The sequence below is a fragment of the Somniosus microcephalus genome, chromosome 2, assembly GCF_052327205.1.
Source record: "Somniosus microcephalus isolate GS21.2 chromosome 2, FLI_Smic_1.0, whole genome shotgun sequence".
NCBI classification, from domain to species: Eukaryota; Metazoa; Chordata; class Chondrichthyes; order Squaliformes; family Somniosidae; genus Somniosus; species Somniosus microcephalus.
The window spans coordinates 388841416-388864675 of record NC_140988.1 but is presented as its reverse complement, the minus strand read 5'-3'; the positions used below and the strand labels follow the sequence as shown (position 1 = coordinate 388864675).

At 47.0% G+C, this 23260-nt stretch overlaps 1 protein-coding gene across 2 annotated transcripts in view; it reads right to left on the bottom strand.

Annotated features, from left to right (window-relative positions):
• The window catches only part of rhobtb4 (Rho related BTB domain containing 4), a 169750-nt gene extending 160467 nt beyond the window's left edge, over nt 1-9283 (bottom strand). Inside the window, exon 1 of one of the 2 annotated variants that reach the window (XM_085976441.1) lies at nt 9133-9283. The gene's annotated coding sequence lies outside the window, so the exon portion shown is untranslated. The remainder of the gene's footprint in view (nt 1-9132) is intronic. The other variant, XM_085976440.1, reaches the window with a different exon arrangement.
• Between the last annotated feature and the right edge of the window lie 13977 nt (nt 9284-23260).

Genomic DNA, 23260 nt, shown 5'->3' with positions numbered 1-23260 from the left:
GGAAAACGAATTTCTGGTTATGCAATTGTGAATCAGGAAGGTGTCACCTTAGAATCAGCAGCCTTTGAATCCCTTTTTTCTGAGAACTGTTTGCACTCATACGAGCTTGTACTTTGGGAGAAGGATTACGAATTAATGTATATACAGACTCTAGATATGCCTTTGGAGTAGTTCACGATTTTGGACAATTGTGGAAAAATAGAGGATTTCTAACCTCTTCGGGCAGTCCGATCTCACACCGTCAGTTAGTTTCAGACCTCTTGCAAGCCCTTTTACTCCCCAAACAGATAGCTGTGATTAAATGCTCTGCCCATACCACTGGCCAAAACCCAGTAGATATAGGAAACCGCCGCGCTGATGAGGCGGCCAAAATTGCTTCTAGGAGTCACCAAATGATTGTGCCCCGAATTATGAGGCAGACTAAAAATTCCAGAAAGAATCATCTACCTCGGAAAAACTAATGCCAACCATCCAAGAGGTGATTAAGTTGCAGGAGGACGCTCCTGATAGTGATAAGCATTTGTGGAGAGAATTGGGATGTGTATATAACCCTTTATCAAAACTCTGGACTACTCCCGCGGAACAGACTTGCATGTCTGATGAGTTAGCTCTATGGGTTATTGAATGTGGATACTTTGCAACTCATTGTGGTGCCAGGGCAGTGGGTGATTTGCTATCAGTACAGTATATAGTAGATTTTACGAACAATCATTAATTTTATTTTAATTGATCAGCCATTGATAGGAGACTACAGAACTCGTGCTCGGCCTTGATAAAGGTGACTGCAGTTTTACGAGGTCTGGTGTTGTGTTTGGATTGTTTGCCTTGATAAAGGTGACTGCAGTTTTACGAGGTCTGGTGTTGTGTTTGGATTGTTTTGGCCTGCCGAAATCCTACTTTTATTATACTTATTATACGATTTTAATTTTTAATTTTTAAAATTTTAGTTTTAAGTTTTTAACTTTTGATCTTGTGTAAGCACTTTGTTTTCCAGATTAATAGTTAATAAGTAGCATTGATTGATCACCAAGAATCAAGATGAGGACTTTATTACTGCTTCTGAGCGTTATCCTGCTCGCGGGCGGGGCGTTCAATCGACTGAAGAAATGTGCCGAAGAGCGTTCAATCGACTGAAGAAATGTGCCGAAGAGGTATTCTCCAGTGCAAAGACAAGAATCTTAAAGCTTTCGGATCCTGGAACGTGACTAAATGGGACTTCTGTAATGGACTATTAAAAAAGGAAATCATCAGAACAAGAAATTGAATTACTAAATATAGAGGGTGAAGCGAGTGAGATGGTAAAGGAGCAAGTTGAGAAGGAATTAATGGAGGAGGAGTATAATAGACTCAATAAGATAGAGATGGACCAGTAGGATGAAGCCAAGAATCACTGGGTACCTTAGATGGTTATCATGGAATGATAAAAGGGGGGAATGAGGATATAGAATGCAAAAATAAGGTAACAACTCGCTTCGCATGGCCAAGGACCCTGTCAATCTGAAATGGAGGATCCTGTTAGCCTGAAATGGTGGTGCAATGTCGACATCGCTGAGTCACTTGCATATTGTAAGAGATGATCATGTTAACTCGGGAAGCTGTGAAGGCAGCAGGAAGAAGTAAAATAAAAGAAGCTAAACTGATCTGTGGCTAATATGGCTGGCCCCTACAATGTCACACCTTGCTGGTAGAAACAGTGTAGGGCGGAGTGCAGAGGATATACAGACAATAGGCGATCAGAAAACACATTACCATTATTGCAAACGCATTACCATACTGATTAGGTGATCGTGAAACCATTACCCGCATATTTCCTAAACTATAAACCATTCAGTGAAATGTGACTTCTTTATTTCAAACTGCCAGGCCAGGAAATCAATTTAAATGTGTACGTGCCCAGCTCGGGATTGGTGCAGACTGTAAGATGTGTTAATGTCTTCTCAAAAGCAAGTATAATAATGTGGTACTCTGTATGAAAGATTACTTGCTCTGGTGGAACCTGTCGAGACTCTGCTGGAGTCAGAACTGTGCTGTATCAGAGTAAGTCTCCCGGGACAACAGAATAAAACAACTGTTGAACTCAACCAGTATTCGACTCAGTGTTTGTACTGAACCAGATTGAGGGCAAAAGAATCCGTTTCAACAGGTGGTCTAATGGGTTTTGGTAGTCTTTTATGGCCAGTTCGAGCTTTTCCAATTCTTTGCATATTAGATCTTACTCTGGGCTTAGTGTGTTTTTCTGGTATAATTTTTCAAAATGGTTTTCCCATATGTCTCCATTTTGAATGGGCAATTCGTTGCGTTGCTTTTTGTGTAATGTATTCCAGTTGTCCCAGAAACAATTGGAATCAATAGATTCCTCAATGGAGCTGAGTTTATTCTTAATATACTGTTCTTTCTTGGCTCTGAGTGTGTTTTTATATTGTGTTAGTGCCTGACAATAAGCAAGGCGTAGTTCCTCGTTTTCTGGTTGTCTGTGTTTTTGGTTTGATATTTTTTTGAGTTTTTTCCTCATGTTATTACAGTCTGAATCAAACCATTTTTCGTGGTTTTGTGTTTTGTGTTTACTCTTGCGAGTTTACTCTCTCTCCCCCAGTCTCTCTCTCTCTTTCCCCCCCCCCCCACCCCCGTCTCTCTCAAATCAATTCAATTTGCTATATTGGCATGATGACAAGGTACATCTTATGTTGCCAAAGCACAGAAAAACATGTATGATTGACCATGTAAACGCCGATCTAGACATACAGTGTATAGACAGATATACCCCTGTATACATAAAAATACACACATATAATATGCATATACTCTTTTCTTAGGTTTAATGGTTGTCCCTCTGCTTATGGCAAGCTGTAACATAGTTTGCCGCTAAAGTTACGCAATTTCTCTGTTCCCCTAATAGGTATGGGAGTTTTTGGTCGTCATTCAAATTTTTGAATTCAGGGCATATTTTTATGAATTTTGGGTAGAAATTCCCCCTTATGCCCTGATAGTTTCCACAAGTTGTGAGGAAGTGCATCTCTGTCTCCACCACTCCCTGACTGCAGTGAGAGCATATCCTGTCCTCTCTTGGCAGCCAGGTCTGCCTTTTTCGATGGCCAGTCTATGCTCACTAAGTCTGTACATAGTCAAGGTTTGAGAGAGAGAGAGAGGAAGGACGTTCTTGCCATGGAAGGAGTGCAGCGAAGATTCACCAGGCTGATACCTGGGATGGCAGGAATGACGTATGAGGAGAGATTGTGTTTAGAAGATTGAGAGGGGATCTCATCGAAACCTATAAAATTCTGTCAGGCCTAGACAGGCTAGATGCTGGAAGGATGTTCCCGATGGTCGGGGAGTCCAGAACCAGGGGTCATAGTCTAAGGATAAGGGGTAGGACATTTAGGACTGAAATTAGGAGGAATGTCTTCACCCAGAGAGTGGTGAACATGTGGAATTCTCTGCCACAGAGGGCGGTGGAGGCCAGTTCATTAAATATATTCAAGAAAGAGTTGGATATATTTCTTAAGGCTAAAGGGATCAAGGGATATGGGGAGAAGGCAGGGACAGGGTACTGAATTTGAATGATCAGCCATGATCTCATTGAATGGCGGAGCAGGCTCGAAGGGCCGAATGGCCTACTCCTGCTCCTATCTTCTATTTTTCTATGTTTCCACAAGCTGTGAGGAAGTGCATCTCTGTCTCCACCACTCCCTGACTGCAGTGAGCGCATACCCTGTCCTCTCTTGGCAGACAGGTCTGTCTGTGTCTGCCTTTTTCGATGGCGAGGCTATGCTCACTAAGTCTGTACATAGTCAAGGTTTTTCTTAATTTGCTATCTTTTACCGTGGTCAGGTATTCGGCCATGGTGTATTGTCTGTTTAGGGCCAAGTAGCAATCGAGTTTGTTTTGGGTTTTTGTTGTTTCTGTCCAATAGGTCAGATATTTTTCCTTTTGTTTAGTGACAATTGTGTTGGGTCGAATTCTCTGTGCTACGATGTCACTGTCCTGGGGCTGGTTATTATTAGTAGTGTTAGTAGTTACATCACTGAGTCCCAGGACTAGTTGACTGAGGGGACTCTTCTCGATGATCCTCTGTCTCTCTCCCCCCCAGTCTCTCTCTATCACTCTCTCTCCCCCAGTCTCTCTCTCTCTCCTCCCAGTCTCTCTCTCTCTCTCGCTCTCTCTCCCCCCAAGTCTCTCTCTCTCTGCCCCCCAGTCTCTCTCTCTCTCTCTCTCTGCCCCCCAGTCTCTCTCTCTACCCCGTCTCTCTCTGCCCCCCGTCTCTCTCTCTCTGCCCCTCAGTCTCTCTCTGCCCCCAGTCTCTCTCTCTCTCCCCCAGTCTCTCTCTCTCTCCCTCCCCCAGTCTCTCTCTCTCTCTCCCCCAGTCTCTCTCTCTCCCCCAGTCTCTCTCTCTCTCTCCCCCAGTCTCTCTCTCTCTCAGTCTCTCTCTCTCTCCCTCCCCCAGTCTCTCTCTCTCTCCCCCAGTCTCTCTCTCTCTCCCCCAGTCTCTCTCTCGCTCTCCCCCAGTCTCTCTCCCCCCAGTCCCTCTCTCTCCCCCCGTCTCTCTCTCTCCCCCCAGTCTCTCTCTCCGTCTCTCTCTCCCCCCAGTCTCTCTCTCCCCCCAGTCTCCCTCTCTCCCCCCAGTCTCTCTCTCTCCCCCAGTCTCTCTCTCTCTCCCCGTCTCTCTCTCGCCCCCCAGTCTCTCTCTCTCCCCCCCAGTCTCTCTCTTTCCCCCCAGTCTCTCTCTCTGCCCCCCAGTCTCTCTCTGCCCCCCAGTCTCTCTCTCTCTCTGCCCCCCAGTCTCTCTCTCTCTGCCCCCCAGTCTCTCTCTCTGCCCCCCAGTCTCTATCTCTCTCTGCCCCCCAGTCTCTCTCTCTCTGCCCCCGTCTCTCTCTCTGCCCCCCAGTCTCTCTCTCTCTGCCCCCCAGTCTCTCTCTCTCTGCCCCAGTCTCTCTCTCTGCCCCCCAGTCTCTCTCTCTCTGCCCCCCACTCTCTCTCTGCCCCCAGTCTCTCTCTCTCTGCCCCCAGTCTCTCTCTCTCTGCCCCCCAGTCTCTCTCTGCCCCCCAGTCTCTCTCTCTCTCTCTGCCCCCCAGTCTCTCTCTCTCTCTGCCCCCGTCAGTCTCTCTCTCTCTCTGCCCCCCAGTCAGTCTCTCTCTCTCTCTGCCCCCCAGTCAGTCTCTCTCTCTGCCCCCCAGTCTCTCTCTCTCTCTGCCCCCCAGTCAGTCTCTCTCTCTCTCTGCCCCCGTCAGTCTCTCTCTCTCTCTGCCCCCCAGTCAGTCTCTCTCTCTCTCTGCCCCCCAGTCAGTCTCTCTCTCTCTCTGCCCCCCAGTCAGTCTCTCTCTCTCTCTGCCCCCCAGTCAGTCTCTCTCTCTCTCTGCCCCCCAGTCAGTCTCTCTCTCTCTCTGCCCCCCAGTCAGTCTCTCTCTCTCTCTGCCCCCCAGTCAGTCTCTCTCTCTCTCTGCCCCCCAGTCAGTCTCTCTCTCTCTCTGCCCCCCAGTCAGTCTCTCTCTCTGCCCCCAGTCAGTCTCTCTCTCTCTGCCCCCAGTCAGTCTCTCTCTCTCTCTCTGCCCCGTCTCTCTCTCCCCCCAGTCAGTCTCTCTCTCTCTGCCCCCCAGTCTCTCTCTCTCTGCACCCAGTCAGTCTCTCTCTCTCTCTCTGCACCCAGTCAGTCTCTCTCTCTCTCTCTGCCCCCGTCTCTCTCTCTCTCTCTGCCCCCAGTCTCTCTCTCTCTCTCTCTCTCTGCCCCCCAGTCTCTCTCTCTGCCCCCCAGTCTCTCTCTCTCTGCCCCCGTCTCTCTCTCTCTCTGCCCCCCAGTCTCTCTCTCTCTCTGCCCCCCGTCTCTCTCTCTCTCTCTGCCCCCCAGTCTCTCTCTCTCTGCCCCCCAGTCTCTCTCTCTCTCTCTGCCCCCCAGTCTCTCTCTCTCTCTCTGCCCCCCGTCTCTCTCTCTCTCTGCCCCCCAGTCTCTCTCTCTCTGCCCCCCAGTCTCTCTCTCTCTCTCCCCCCCGTCTCTCTCTCTCCCCCCAGTCTCTCCCTCTCTCTCCGTCTCTCTCTCTCTCAATTCAATTCAATTCAAATTACTTTATTGGCATGATGACAGGGTACATCTTATGTTGCCAAAGCACAGAAAAACATGTATGATTGAACACGTAATCACAGATCTACACATACAGTGTATCGACAGATATACCCCTGTATACATAAATATACACACATATAATATGCATATACTCTTTTCTTAGGTTTAATGGTTGTCCCTCTGCTTATGGCAAGCTGTAACATAGTTTGCCGCTAAATTTACACAATTTCTCTGTTCCCCTAATAGATATGGGAGTTTTTGGTCGTCATTCAAATTTTTGAATTCAGGGCATATTTTTATGAATTTTGGGTAGAAATTCCCCCTTATGCCCTGATAGTTTCCACAAGTTGTGAGGAAGTGCATCTCTGTCTCCACCACTCCCTGACTGCAGTGAGAGCACATCCTGTCCTCTCTGGGCAGCCAGGTCTGCCTTTTTCGATGGCCAGGCTATGCTCACTAAGTCTGTACATAGTCAAGGTTTTTCTCCGTTTGCTATCTTTTACCATGGTCAGGTATTCAGCCGTGGTGTATTGTCTGTTTAGGGCCAAACAGCAATCAAGTTTGTTTTGGGGATTTTGTCGTTTCTGTCCAATAGGTCAAATATTTTTCCTTTTGTTTAGTGACAATTGTGTTGGGTCGAATTCTCTGTGCTAGGATGTCACTGTCCTGGGGCTGGTTATTATTAGTAGTGTTAGTAGTTACTTCACTGAGTCCCAGGACTAGTTGACTGAGGGGACTCTTCTCTATGATCATCTCTTGGCATTTCAGTCTCTCTCCCCCAGTCTCTCTCTCTCCCCCAATTAATTTTCAATTTTTCAATTCAAATTGCTTTATTGGCATGACAAGGTACATCTTATGTTGCCAAAGCACCGAAAAAACATTTATGGTTGAACACATAAACGCAGATCTATCCATACAGTGTATAAACAGATATATCCCTGTGTGTATAAATATACACTCATATAATATGCATATACTCTTTTCTTAGGTTTAATGGTTGTCCCTCTGCTTATGGCAAGCTGTAACATAGTTTGCCGCTAAAGTTACACAATTTCTCTGTTCCCCTAATAGGTATGGGAGTTTTTGGTCGTCAAATTTTTGAAATTAGGGAATATTTTCATGAATTTTGGGTAGAAATTCCCCCTTATGTCCTGATAGTTTCCACAAGCTGTGAGGAAGTGCATCTCTGTCTCCACCACTCCCTGACTGCAGTGAGAGCATATCCTGTCCTCTCTTGGCAGCCGGGTCTGTCTGTGTCTGCCTTTTTCGATGGCCAGGCTATGTTCACTAAGTCTGTGCCTTGTTAAGGTTTTTCTCAGTTTGCTATCCTTTACCATGGTCAGGTAATCAGCCATGTTGTATTGTCTGTTTAGGGCCAAGATACAATTGAGTTTGTTTTGGGTTTTTGTTGTTTCTGCCCAATATGACAGGTATTTTTCCTTTTGCTTAGTGACAATTGTGTTGGGTCGAATTCTCTGTGCTACGATGTCACTGTCCTGGGGCTGGTTATTGTTAGTAGTGTTAGTAGTTACTTCACTGAGTCCCAGGACTAGTTGATTGAGGGTAATCTTCTTTATGGTCCTCTCTTGGCATTTCAGGGCTTCGTAATGATAGCAGTGGGGGTTGCTCATTTTTAGGTGTTTCCAAAATTTGGTGGCTCTTTTTTGGATAGTAATTATTAATGGATATTGGCCTAGTTCTGCCCTGCATGCATTGTTTACCAGTCTCTCTGCCCCCCAGTCTCTCTCGCTCTGCCCCACAGTCTCTCTCGCTCTGCCCCACAGTCTCTCTCGCTCTGCCCCACAGTCTCTCTCGCTCTGCCCCACAGTCTCTCTCGCTCTGCCCCACAGTCTCTCTCGCTCTGCCCCACAGTCTCTCTCGCTCTGCCCCACAGTCTCTCTCGCTCTGCCCCACAGTCTCTCTCGCTCTGCCCCACAGTCTCTCTCGCTCTGCCCCACAGTCTCTCTCGCTCTGCCCCACAGTCTCTCTCGCTCTGCCCCACAGTCTCTCTCGCTCTGCCCCCCAGTCTCTCTCTGCCCCCCAGTCAGTCAGTCTCTCTCTCTCTGCCCCCCAGTCGCTCTCTCTCTCTGCCCCCCAGTCGCTCTCTCTCTCTGCCCCCAGTCGCTCTCTCTCTCTCTGCCCCCAGTCTCTCTCTCTCTGCCCCCAGTCTCTCTCTCTCTCTCTCTCTCTCTGCCCCCCGTCTCTCTCTCTCTGCCCCCCAGTCAGTCTCTCTCTCTCTCTGCCCCCCAGTCAGTCTCTCTCTCTCTCTGCCCCCCAGTCAGTCTCTCTCTCTCTCTCTGCCCCCCAGTCAGTCTCTCTCTCTCTCTCTGCCCCCCAGTCAGTCTCTCTCTCTCTCTCTGCCCCCCAGTCAGTCTCTCTCTCTCTGCCCCCCAGTCAGTCTCTCTCTCTCTCTCTGCCCCCCAGTCAGTCTCTCTCTCTCTCTCTGCCCCCCAGTCAGTCTCTCTCTCTCTCTCTGCCCCCCAGTCAGTCTCTCTCTCTCTCTCTGCCCCCCAGTCAGTCTCTCTCTCTCTCTCTGCCCCCCAGTCAGTCTCTCTCTCTCTCTCTGCCCCCCAGTCAGTCTCTCTCTCTCTCTGCCCCCCAGTCAGTCTCTCTCTCTCTCTGCCCCCCAGTCAGTCTCTCTCTCTCTCTGCCTCCCAGTCAGTCTCTCTCTCTCTGCCCCCCAGTCAGTCTCTCTCTCTCTCTGCCCCCCAGTCAGTCTCTCTCTCTCTCTGCCCCCCAGTCAGCCTCTCTCTCTCCCCCCAGTCAGTCTCTCTCTCTCTCCCCCCAGTCAGTCTCTCTCTCTCTGCCCCCAGTCAGTCTCTCTCTCTCTCTCCCCCGTCAGCCTCTCTCTCTGCCCCCCAGTCTCTCTCTCTCTCCCTCCCCCCAGTCAGTCTCTCTCTCTCTCCCCCCAGTCAGTCTCTCTCTCTCTGCCCCAGTCAGTCTCTCTCTCCCGTCAGTCTCTCTCTCTCTCTGCCCCCCAGTCTCTCTCTCTCTCTCTCTGCCCCCCAGTCTCTCTCTCTCTCTCTCCCTCCCCCCAGTCTCTCTCTCACCTTCTCTCTCTCCCCCCAGTCTCTCTCACCTTCTCTCTCTCAGCCCCCGGGGTGTCGGCGGTTGGGCCCAACCGGGAACCGCCACATGTCCTCGGCTCCGGACTGAGCGCGGCCCCGCTCCCGCTCCGTGTCCCGGCCCGACCACTCACAGACTGCCCCCGACCCCCGGGCCTCGGCACAGGCCTGTTCCCCGTCAATCAAACCCGGCCCCGCCCCCGACCACCCCCGTCAATCAAACCCGGCCCCGCCCCGACCACCCGTCAATCAAACTTCGCCCCGCCCCCGTCAATCAAACCCGGCCCCGCCCCGACCACCCGTCAATCAAACTTCGCCCCGCCCCCGTCAATCAAACCCGGCCCCGCCCCCGACCCACCCCCCCGTCAATCAAACCCGGCCCCGCCCCCGACCACCCCCCGTCAATCAAAGCCGGCCCCGCCCCTGACCCACCGTCAATCAAAGCCGGCCCCGCCCCTGACCCCCCGTCAATCAAAGCCGGCCCCGCCCCCGGCTCGGGTAGTGGTGATGTCACTGTGCTACTAATCCAGGGGCCTGGACTAATGATCCAGAGACGAGAGTTCAAATCCCACCACGGCAGCTGGGAATTTAAATTCAGTTCATTAAATAAATCTGGAATAATTACTAGTCTCAGTAATGGTGACCATGAAACTATCGGATTGTCGTAAAAACCCACCTGGTTCACTAATGTCCTTTAGGGAAGGAAATCTGCCGTCCTTACCCGGTCTGGCCGATATGTGACTCCAGACCCACAGCAATGTGGTTGACTCTTAACTGCCCTCTGAAATGGCCGAGCGAGGCACTCAGTCGTAACAAACCGCTACGAAACACAATAAGAATGAAGCCGGAAGGACCACCCGGCATCGACCTCGACACCGGCTACGGACACGGACACGGCACACCCAGCCCCGGCAACCCTGCAAAGTCCTCCTCAACAACACCTGGGGACTTGTACCAAAATTGGGAGAGCTGTCCCACAGACTAGGCAAGCCTGACGTTGTTCATGTACTTGTGCATTGTACAATGACAATAAAAGTTGAATTATTTTTATTATTATACCTTACAGGCAATGTCCCAAACTCCTCCATCACCATCCCTGGGTATTTCCTGTCCCACCGGCAGGGCAGATCCACCAGGGATGGTGGCACAGTGGTATACAGTCGGGAAGGAGTGGCCCTGGGAGTCCTCAACATTGACTCCGGACCCCATGAAGTCTCATGGCTTCAGGTCAAGCATGGACACGGAAACCTCCTGCTGATTACCACCTACCGCCCTCCCTCAGCTGATGAATCAGTACTCCTCCATGTTGAACACCACTTGCAAGAAGCACTGAGAGCAGCAAGGGCACAGAATGTACTCTGGGTGGGGACTTCAATGTCCATCACCAAGAGTGGCTCGGTAGTGTTGCGTCCGTGTATAATAAGACACAGACTGCGGAGAACGGTACAACAGGTGTTTACTCAACGTGGCTCACACGGGAACTGATCTGTACAGATTACTACTCAGGGCTATATACAGGTGTGGTCACTGCCGGTACTGCAGTATACATGAGCTGTAAAACATAGTTCCCCCCCTTAAAGGTATATACATTACAATTCCTCCCCTTTTAGATTAACAGTACCATAACACTCATTTAACAATTAAATATCAAACTAATTACAATTAACACTTTTAACATGCAACATTAGCTGAAAATAGTCTATTTATATATTCAGTCTTTGGGGAGGCTTCCTGATCCTTTCTGGATAGCGCCTTTCCCGAGTGTCTTGCTCTTGGTGCAGAGGCGATTCTGGCCCCCTGTCATCGGTTGGTTCATCAGCTTCCGATGCTACTGTTTCTGGGGTAGATGCGACCTGTACGTTGGGTTCATCACCAGGTACATATGGGCGAGGCATGGGGTTGACTTGTTCCTGTGACTCTAGGATCTGGTCAGCATGGCGTCTCACGATGCTCTCCCCAACGTCCACTGTGTACATTAGTGGGCCCTGCCGTGTGCATATCATTCCTGGCTGCCATTTTTCTGTTTGATAGTCGCGGGCCAAGACTGGTTGCCCTACATTGAAGCTCCTTGTTGGTTTCTCATGGATGTGCTGGAATTGCTTACTCTCAACATCTCTTCGTACGTTTGGTCTGAGCAAATCCAGGCGAGATCTTAACCTTCGGTTAAAGAACATCATAGCTGGGGCCTGGTTGGTGACTGCATGTGTCGCATTCCAGTAGGCGAACAGGAAATTGTCCACCTTGCGCTGCAGCGGAATGTTGTCATTGTACATAGCCTTTATTGCCTTCTTAAAGGTTTGTACGAACCTCTCAGCCAATCCATTTGTGGCTGGATGATACGGGGCGGATGTGTAATGCCTTACCCCATTCTTTTTCAAGAACCTCCGGAACTCTTCGGACACAAACTGTGGTCCGTTGTCGGAGCAAATCTGTTCTGGCAAGCCATTCCTGGCAAAAATGGTCCGTAAGACTGCAATAGTTTTCTCCGTGGTGGTGGAGGATATTTTGATGACCTCAGGCCATTTCGAGTGCGCATCCACGGCTATTAAAAACATTGAGTCCATGAATGGACCAGCAAAATCAATATGCACCCGTTGCCATGGAGATGAGGGCCACTCCCATGGGTGTAGAGGGGCCTGTGGTGGTGCATTTTGGACTTTCTGGCATCCTGAGCAGCTCTTGGTCAGGTCCTCGATTTGTTTATCGATTCCCGGCTACCACGCATAAGCCCTGGCTAGGCTTTTCATTTTTACCCCTCCCAGATGACCCTCACGAAGCTCATTGAGCACTCTATCCCTTAACTTGGGTGGAATTACCACTCGGGATGCACACATCAAGGTCCCCTGGCACACTGACAGCTGTTCTCTCCTTGTCGAGAATGCTGGCAACAGTGAGTCGCCATGTGCTGGCCATCCCTTCACCGTCAAATCATATACCCGAGACAGTGTCGGGTCATTTCGGGTTTACTTTTCGATACAAGCGTTAGTTACCGGTAGGTATTCAACTATAGTCGAATGGAATATTTTGACAGGATCCACTGCTGGTGCTTCCTCCAATATATATAAATGATCTGGATCAGGGAATTGGATGCAATATTTCCAAATTCGCTGACGACACTAAACTAGGAGGAGGGGTGGGCTCTGATGAGGATGTCAGGAGGCTACAGTGCGATTTGGACAGGTTGGGGGAATGGGCGGATACGTGGCAGATGCACTATAATGTGGATAAATGCGAGGTTATCCACTTTGGGGGTAAAAACAGGAGGGTAGATTATTATCTAAATGGCAATAGATTGGGAGATGGGGAAGTGCAGAGGGACCTGGGTGTTCTTGTGCACCAGTCACTGAAGGAGAGCATGCAGGTGCAACAGGCGATTAAGAAGGCAAATGGTATGTTGGCCTTCATATCAAGGGGGTTCGAGTATAGGAATAGGGATACCTTACTACAGCTGTACAAGGTGCTGGTGAGACCGCATCTGGAGTATTGTGTACAGTTTTGGTCGCCCCATCTGCGGAAGGATGTTCTTGCCATGGAAAGAGTGCAACGGCGATTCACCAGGCTGATACCTGGAATGGCGGGAATGACCTACGAAGAGAGATTAAATAGTTTGGGCTTGTACTCACTGGAGTTTAGAAGATTGAGAGGGGATCTCATCGAAACATATAAAATTATGGCAGGCCTGGACAGGCTGAATTCAGAGAGAATGTTTCCAATGGCCGGGGAGCACAGAACCAGGGGCCACAGTCTAAAAATAGCGGGCAAATCATTTAAAACAGAGATGAGGAAGAATTTCTTCACTCAAAGAGTGGTGAGCCTGTGGAATTCCCTGCCACAGAGGGCTATGAAGGCTAATTCAATAAATATTTTCAAGAGAGAATTGGATATATTTCTGAAGGCTAAGGGGATTAAGGGTTACGGAGAAAAGGCGGGGACGGGGTACTGAACTGGTAAGATCAGCTATGATCTCAGACGAAGATCAGCCATGATCTCATTGAATGGCGGAGCAGGCTCGAAGGGCCGAATGGCCTACTCCTGTTCCTATCTCTATGTTTCTATGTTTCTAAGGGAAATAGGTCCTTTCTATCCACTTTATCCAGGCCCCTTATAATTTTATGCACCTCAATAAGGTCTCCCCTCAGCCTCCTCTGTTCCAAGGAAAACAGACCCAGCCTATCCAGTCTTTCCTCATAGCTAAGATTCACTACTCCCAGCAACATCCTTGTAAATCTCCTCTGTACCCTCTCTAGTGTAATCACATCTTTCCTGTAATGTGGTGACCAGAACTGCACGCAGTACTCTAGCTGAGGCCTAACTAGTCTTTTATACAGTTGAAGCATAACCCCCCTGCTCTTGTATTCTATGCCACGGCTAATAAAGGCAAGCATTTCGTATGCCTTCTTAACCACCTTATCTACCTGGCCTGCTACCTTCAGGGATCTGTGGACATGCACTCCAAGTCCCTTTGTTCCTCTACACTACTCAGTGTCCGACCATTTAATGTGTATTCCCTTTCCTTGTTAGCCCTCCCCAAATGCATTACCTCACACTTCTCCGGATTGAATTCCATTTGCCACTGTTCTGCCCACCTGACCAATTTATTGATATCTTCCTGCAGTCTACAGCTTCCTTCTTCAGTATCAACCACACAGCCGATTTTAGTATCATCTGCAAATTTCTTAATCATACCCCCTATATTCAAGTCAAGATCATTGATATATATCACAAAAAGCAAGGGACCTAGTACTGAGCCCTGCGGAACCCCACTGGAAACAGCCTTCCAGTCACAAAAACACCCATCAACCATTACCCTCTGCTTCCTGTCTCTGAGCCAGTTTTGAATCCAACTTGACACTTTGCCCTGGATCCCATGGGCTTTTAACTTCGTGACCAGTCTGCCATGTGGAACCTTATCAAAAGCATTCCTAAAGTCCATATAAACTACATCAAACACACTACCCTCATCTACCCTCCTTGTTACCTCCTGAAAAAATTCAATCAAGTTTGTCAGACACGACCTTCCCTCAACAAATCCGTGCTGACTATCCTTGATTAATCAGTGTCTTTCTAAATGAAGACTTATCCTGTCCTTCAGAATTCTTTCCAATAATTTTCCCACTACCGAGGTTAGGCTGACTAGCCTGTAATTACTTGGTCTATCCTTTTCTCCCTTTTTAAACAAGGGCACTGTGATAAATCCATGTAGTGAGACAAGGAACTCGAAGAGGCGAGGTATGAGGATTAATACGAGTGCTTTATTGAACGACTGCGAGACAACCAGGCAGGCCTGCTTCCAGGCATTGCACCTTTGCTGACCTTGACAGGAAGCAAACCTCTGACCTTAACAGGAAGCAAACCTCTGACCTTAGCAGCAGCATTGGCTACAGCACCACCTGGTGGATAACCTTAATCATAACATCCCAGATTACTATATCTCTCCCCCTTTAAGATTTCAGTATGAATTTCTTAACAAACAACCATTCCTGAGGGTCACATAAGGAGCCTCCATTCATCATGTTCCGTACTTGACGAATCTAACAGTTCAGTATCAATGTCTCTGGTGGCTTGCGAGTCCTTTGTGAATGTCTAACAGTAAAGTCCCTGCTTGTTTGTGGTGAAGCCACCAGCTGCTCCTGAGCAGTGCTCAGAGTATCTGACTCTGCAACGATGGTTTCCTCTTGACGAATAGGTTCCTGTGGAATTGGCTGTGTCCCTGGTGGTGGCACCACAGATGCACTTGGATAACTGGGGGCAACCCTGTCTTCAGTCATTGCATCTGGAACCTTCATTTCAATTTCCCCTTGTCTGGGGAGTATCTGATCTACATGTCTGCGTACTACCCTACCATCTCCCAACATGGCCTTGTATGATACTGGACCTGTCATTGAGTCTATGAAGCCAGGAATCCACTTTGGTCCATAACTGAAATTCCTGGTAAGGATCGCATCTCCTTCTCCAAAACTTCGGTTCTTTGTTCTTTTGTCATGGTTCTCTTTTTGTTTGTTTTGTCTGTTTTCCATTTTCCTTTTTAGGTCTGGGTGGACAAGGTCAAGAGTGGAGCGTAGTCTATGACCTAATAACATCTCAGCAGGAGAGAGTCCTGTGGTGGATTGAGGTGTTATTCTGTAGCTGAACAGAACCCGTGACACTTTGGCTGCTAAACTCCCTTCTGCACTTTTTTTCATCATCTCCTTAAATGTTTGTACGGCTCTCTCCGCAAGTCCATTCGAGGACGGATGATATGGAGCCGAGGTCACCTGCACTATGCCATTTTATCTCAAGAACTCTTTTGTCTCTGTACTCACAAAACAAGTGGCATTGTCACTCACCACGATCTCCGGTAGCCCTTGATTAATGAAGCTCCGACGCAGGCAGTCTATAGTAGTAGTGGCGGAAGCAGAATTTACAGGATAAACATCCATCCATTTGGAATGTGCATCAATGATTATGAGGAACATCTTCCCCATGAATGGACCCGCATAATCTAAGTGCAATCTTCTCCATGGTTTATCCGGCCACTCCCAGGAGTGGCGAGGAGCCGCTACTGGTGCCTTCTGGTGTTCCTGACAAGTGCTGAATGTCTTGACTAGATTTTCTATCTCCTCATCTAGCTTTGGCCACCACAAGTAACTCCTAGCCAAGGCTTTCATACGCGAGACCCCAGGATGACACAGTTGCTCTAGAATAGACTGTCGTGCTGGCTGTGGAATAATCACTCGTGCTCCCCACAACACGCAACCATCCTGCACACTCAGCTCTGTTTTCCTGACACTGTAGGGTGTGAAGTCAGCCCCTTCCAGATGCTGTGGCCGTCCCCTCACCACATATTCTCGAACTCTAGACAGTACTGGATCTTTACCTGTCCATGTTCTTACTTGCTCTGCAGTCACAAGTGCCATGTCAGTGTCCTCCAACATCAAAACTCTGTCCTCTGGAGCTGCACGGATAGGTGTGCCTGGCAGTGGAAGACGGCTCAAGGCATCTGCGTTCCCATGGTACTTGCCCACCTTGTAGACGATGACATACTCATATGCCCTCAACGTCACTGCCCACCTCTGGATCCGGGGTGACACCATCTGTGGAACTGCTTTCATTTCATTGAAAAGAGAGAGAAGAGGTTTATGATCGGTGCATATGGTGAACTTTCTGCCATATATGTACTTGTGGAACCTCTGTAACCCAAATATTACTGCTAACCCCTCTATGTCTAACTGGGAATAGTTTTTTTCCGCTGGTGTTAGAGTTCGGGACATAAACCCTATTGGTCTTTCAGTTCCATCTTCCATGCAGTGTGAAAGAACTGCCCCCATCCTGTAAGGTGAAGCGTCACAAGAGAGAATGATGTCTTTCTCTGCATTGTAGTGAACCAGCACATCTGACGACAGCATCAGTTTCTTGGACTGTTCAAATGAAAGCCCCTGCTCCTCTCCCCACTGCCACTGTGTCTCCTTGCGCAGTAGTTTGTGAAGAGGTGCTAACACAGTTGACAAGTTTGGTAAAAACCTGTTATAATAGTTCAGCAGTCCCAGGTAAGCTTTTAACTCAGCCACATTTGTAGGAGCAGGGGCATCCTGCAGTGCTTGTACCTTCTCCTTGAGTGGATGGAGCCCGGTGGCATCCACTCTGTGTCCCAGGAACACTGCCTCATTCCCCAGGAAAGTGCACTTACTCCTCTTGAGCCGGAACCCTGCCCTCTTCAATCTCTGTAGTACCTCTCTCAGAGTGCTCAGATGCTCCTGGTCGGTTCTTCCCATCACCAGAATGTCATCCAGATAGATGGAAACATGTGGAATCCCTTGCAGTACACCTTCGATTGTCCTCTGGAAGATAGCTGGACTAGATGAGACACCAAACGGTAAGCGGTTATATGTAAACAAGCCCTTGTGTGTATTTATGGTGACATACTTCTTTGATTCGTCATCCAGTGTAATCTGCAAGTAGGCATGACTCATATCCAACTTTGTGAATTTCTTTCCTCCAGCCAGGTTTGCAAAGAGATCCTCTGTTTTGGGAATAGGATACTGCTCTAGTTTGGACACCCGATTGACTGTCAATTTATAGTCTCCACAGAGTCTTACCAAATTGTCCGGTTTTAAAACAGGTACTATGGGAGCTGCCCACTCCGAACATTTCACTGGCTCCAGTATGTTCTCTTTCAATAGACATTCAAGCTCAGCCTCTACCTTTGGCTTCATGGCATAAAGCACAGGTCGTTGTTTAAAAAACCTTGGCGGTGCCTCCTTGTCTACATAAATCTTAGCTGGGGGGCCATTAAACATGCCAAGTTCCTCCTTGAACACATTCTCATGTTCACTCAACACTTCTTGCAAAGTCAACTGTTTGCCCGCATCTATTTGATGTACTGCTCCCCAGTCTAATTTAAGTTCTTTTATCCAGCCCCGACCTAACAGGTTTGGTCCGGTACCCAATACTATAACTACAGGTAGCTGTTCCACTGTGTCCCTGTGTTGCACAGTTACCTTAGCTGTACCTAATGTCACTACTCGTTCACCTGTATATGTTTTAAGATGCAGGGAGCAAGGCTTTAACTCTGGAACTTTTGCATGGTTCCACAATTTTGAGTACTCTGCCTTGTTCATTATGGTCATGCCGCACCCTGTATCCACTTCAAAGTTCACCTTAGAGTCATTTACTGTTAGTTGCAATGTGATCGGAGCCACTTTTGGAATGTTCTCTAACATGCCATATATTATGAACATGTCCTCTTCTTCCTCAGCTTCCCCACTGATGTGGTGTGCTCCATGTTTTTTCACTTCTCTCCCTTGGTTTTGCTGTCTTCCCCCTTTTGGTTTGGATTCCTCCACAGGTGATTTTGCCCTGTAAGCTCGTTTTATGTGTCCTTGTTTCCCACACTTGTAGCACTTTTCCTCCAGAAACCGGCATTCCCTCGCCAGGTGATCGCCTTGCATCTATAACATGCCTTCACATGCTCACATTGTGGTTTCTGATGCATGTTCAACTTGTGCACAACAACCTGACCTACAACTTGCGTAGCATTAGCCCTGTCTGAACCCTGTATTTCTTTTACATCTCGGTTCGCTGTCTCTATGGCTTGAGCAAGTTCCAATGCTTTTTCATAAGTAAGCCCAGTCTCGGATAATAACCTGCGCTGCATTCGGTCATCCATTATTCCGCAAACTAGCCTATCTCTCAGCATTTCCTTTAGGTTGTTCCCATAATTGCAATCTTGTGCCAATTTACGCAACACCGCTACATATTCCATTACACTCTCTTCCTCTTTCCTGTTCCTTGAATTAAACTTGAACCGCTGTACAATCTCACAAGGCTTAGGGTTGAAATGTTCTTTTAGCACAGCCACTAATTCAACAAATGATTTGTCTCCAGGCTTTTCAGGACTGAGCAGATTCCTTATCAAACTGTAGGTTTGGCTTCCCACTGAACTAAGCAGAATGGCTTTCCTTTTTCCGGCATCATTTATTTCATTTGCTTCGAAAAAATAACCCAACACTTCACAGTATTCCTCCCAAGTTTGTGCTTGAATATCAAAAGCGGAGACCGTTCCTACCGTGGTAGCCATGCTCTCTTCCAACTGGTAGCTAACTGCAGCCCATGATTTTGTTGTTTAAACGTCCTGGCAGACTTCTCTTATTCAGGGTCCTGTTTTACCTCGTCGCCAAATGTGATAAATCCATGTAGTGAGACAAGGAACTCAAAGAGGCGAGGTATGAGGATTAAGACGAGTACTTTATTGAACGACTGCGAGACAACCAGGCAGGCCTGCTTCCAGGCATTGCACCTTTGCTGACCTTGACATGAAGCAAACCTCTGACCTTAACAGGAAGCAAACCTCTGACCTTAGCAGCAGCATTGGCTACAGCACCACCTGGTGGATAACCTTAATCATAACATCCCAGATTACTATAGGTACCACATTAGCAGTCCTCCAGTCCTCCGGCACCACACCTGAAGCCAGAGAGGATTGAAAAATGATGGTCAGGGCCTCTGCTATTTCCTCTTTTGCTTTGCTCAACAGCCTGGGATACATTTCATCCGGGCCTGGGGATTTATCCATTTTTAAAGCTGCTAAACCCCTTAATACTTCCTCTCTCACTATATTTATTTCATCTAATATTTCGCGCTCCTCCTCCCTGATGTCTGCTTCGCCCCTCTCCTTTGTGAAAACAGATGCAAAGTATTCATTAAGAACCCTACTGACGTCTCCCGCCTCCAGACACAGATTACCCTCATGATCTCTAGTAGGCCCTGCCCTTTCTTTAGTTATCCTCTTACTCTTAATATATTTATAAAACATCTTTGGGGTTTCCTTGATTTTACTTGCCAAGAATTTTTCATGCTCTCTCTTTGCTTTCCTAATATCCTTTTTAATTGCACCCCTGCACTTTCTGTACTCCTCTAAAGATTCTGGAGTATTTAGCCCTCGGTATCTGTCATACGCCTCCCTTTTTTTCTTTATCCTACCCTGTATGTCCCTAGACATCCAGGGGGCTCTAGATTTGTTAGTCCCACCTTTTTACTTGAAGGGCACATGTTTGGTCTGAACCCTCCGGATCTCCTCCTTGAATGCCTCCCACTGCTCTGACACTGATTTACCTTCAAGTAGCTGTTTCCAGTCCACTATGGCTAAATCCCCTCTGAGCTTAGCAAAATTTGCTTTTCCCCAATTTAGAATTTTTATTCCTGGTCTAATCTTGCCCTTTTCCATACCTACCTTAAATCTAACAGAATTATGGTCACTAGCACCAAAATGCTCCCCCACTGTTACACCTTCTACCTGCCCAGCTTCATTCCCTAAAACTAAGTCCAGAACCAGAACTCTTAAGTCTATCACTATCCTCTCACTGTTCACTATATTTCCAAGTTTTGTGTCCTCTGCAGATTTTGAAATTGTGCCCTGTACACCCACGTCCAAATCATTAATATATATCAAGAAAAGCAGTGGTCCTAGAACCGACCCCTGGGGAACCCCACTGTATACCTTCCTCCAGTCTGAAACACAACCGTTCACCACTGCTACAATAGCAAAATACTGCGGATGCTGGAAATCTGAAATAACAACAGAAAATGCTGGAAACACTCAGCAGGTCCGGCAGCATCCGTGGAGAGAGAAACAGAGTTAACGTTTCAGGTCTGGGACCCTTCGTCAGAACTGGAAAATGCTGGAGATGTAACAGATATTAAGCAGGTGCAGAGACAGGAGGGGGGGGCAGGGGGGAGGAAGGAACTAAAGGGACGGCCTGTGCTCGGATTGAAGCCAGGAGAGATTAAATGTTGCAAATGGGGATAGCAGAATCATCAACAGCTGCCGCCTGAAAAAATGCGGGGGGTTATAGTCTGAAATTGTTGAACTCAATGGGCCAGAAATTAGGATCGGGAGCTTGCCGCGCGTGCAAGCCCCCGATCTGCACTCACCCTGCGCGCTGACATCTGAAGCCTGGGCCTGCTTGCATTTCCTGTCACAGGCCCGGTTCCGATGTTGGCGCGATGTGCTTACCTGATCCAGCGGCGTAGTTAGTGCGATGTGCCGGCAGGGATCAGGTGAGCACTCTGCAGCCAATCAGGGGAGGGGAAACTCATTCATGAGTTTGATAGTAAAGACTGTCAAACTCATGAAAAGTACGGGCGCCCAAAAGACTACTTTAACTTCAATTAAAATTTTAAAAAACATCCCAATAATTAAATAAACTATAAATAACTTTAAAAAACTATTTAAAACAATTAATAAAATTTTTGAATTTTTTTTTTCACGAATTCGGGTCTAAAAATAAACTTACCTTACTGTAAAGTCCTTAAAAACAATGAAGCTGTGGAAAAAATGTAATAATTTTAAATATTCGACCACTTACCTTCAAGAATCCACTGCTTACGCCTCCTTTTATCATTTCCAAAAAGTTCAGTCCCTTGCACGCGCGCAAACTTGTCTAAACGAAGGAAGTTCAACGCGTGCGCGCAGAGTCCTGCGCGCACGCGTTGGACCTCTTAACCCCTTAGTTTGATGGAGAGGAAATGCCGGTTTCCCACGCATGCGCTGTGCATGCTGGAATCCGGCACTTCCAACGGGCCCACGTGTGAGAACACCGTCCGTACTCAGGCATTGGGACCGGAATTACTGGCCCAATGTTGAGTTCCCCATTACTCTCTGCTTCGTGCAGCAGGCGGTGAAGAAGGCAAATGGTATGTTGGCCTTCGTAGCGAGAGGGTTTGAGTACAGGAACAAGGATGTCTTGCTGCAGTTGTACAGGGCCTTGGTGAGACCACATCTTGAGTATTGTGTGCAGTTTTGGTCGCCTTATCTGAGGAAGGATGTTCTTGCCATGGAAGGAGTTCAGCGAAGATTCACCAGGCTGATACCTGGGATGGCAGGAATGATGTATGGGGAGAGATTGGGTCGATTGGGCTTGTACTCACTGGAGTTTAGAAGAATGAGAGGGGATCTCATCGAAACTTATAAAATTCTAACAGGACTAGACAGACTAGATGCAGGAAGGATGTTCCCGATGGTCGGGGAGTCCAGAACCAGGGGTCACAGTCTAAGGATAAGGGGTAAGCCATTTAGGACAGAAATGAGGAGGAATTTCTTCACCCAGAGAGTGGTGAACCTGTGGAATTCTCTACCACAGAAGGCAGTAGAGGCCAATTCATTAAATATATTCAAGAAGGAGTTGGATATATTTCTTAAGGCTAAAGGGATCAAGGGGTATGGGGAGAAAGCAGGGACAGGGTACTGAATTTGGATGATCAGCCATGATAGCATTGAATGGTAGAGCAGGCTCGAGGGGGCGAATGGCCTACTCCTGCTCCTATCTTCTATGTTCCTATGTTTCGTGTCACTTAGACAATTTTGTATCCATGCAGCCACTGTCCCTATTATGTGGCACTTTATCAAACGCCTTTTGGAAATCCATGTACACCACATCAACCGCATTGCCCTCATCAACCCTCTCTGCTACCTCATCAAAAAACTCATCCAGTTAGTTAAACATGATTTACCTTGAACAAATCTGTGCTGGCTTTCCTTAATTAATCCATACTGTTAATCTTAATCCATACTGTTAATCTTAATCCATACTGTTAATCTTAACCCATACTGTTAATCTTAATCCATACTGTTAATCTTAATCCACACTGTTAAACTTAATCCACGCTGTTAATCTTAATCCATACTGTTAATCTTAATCCACACTGTTAATCTTAATCCATACTGTTAATCTTAATTCACACTGCTAATCTTAATCCATACTGTTAATCTTAATCCACACTGTTAATCTTAATCCACACTATTAATCTTAATCCACATTGTTAATCTTAATCGATACTGTTAATCTTAATCCACACTGTTAATCTTAATCCATACTGTTAATCTTAATCCATACTGTTAATCTTAATCCAGACTGTTAATCTTAATCCATACTGTTAATCTTAATCCACACTGTTAATCTTAATCCATACTGTTAATCTTAATCCACACTGTTAATCTTAATCCACACTGTTAATCTTAATCCACACTGTTAATCTTAATCCATACTTGTTAATCTTAATCCATACTGTTAATCTTAATCCACACTGTTAATCTTAATCCACACTGTTAATCTTAATCCATACTTGTTAATCTTAATCCACACTGTTAATCTTAATCCACACTGTTAATCTTAATCCATGCTGTTAATCTTAATCCACACTGTTAATCTTAATCCATACTTGTTAATCTTAATCCATACTGTTAATCTTAATCCATACTGTTAATCTTAATCCATACTGTTAATCTTAATCCACACTGTTAATCTTAATCCATACTTGTTAATCTTAATCCATACTGTTAATCTTAATCCATACTTGTTAATCTTAATCCATACTTGTTAATCTTAATCCATACTTGTTAATCTTAATCCATACTTGTTAATCTTAATCCACACTGTTAATCTTAATCCACACTGTTAATCTTAATCCATACTGTTAATCTTAATCCACACTGTTAATCTTAATCCATACTTGTTAATCTTAATCCACACTGTTAATCTTAATCCATACTTGTTAATCTTAATCCATACTTGTTAATCTTAATCCATACTTGTTAATCTTAATCCACACTGTTAATCTTAATCCATACTGTTAATCTTAATCCATACTGTTAATCTTAATCCACAC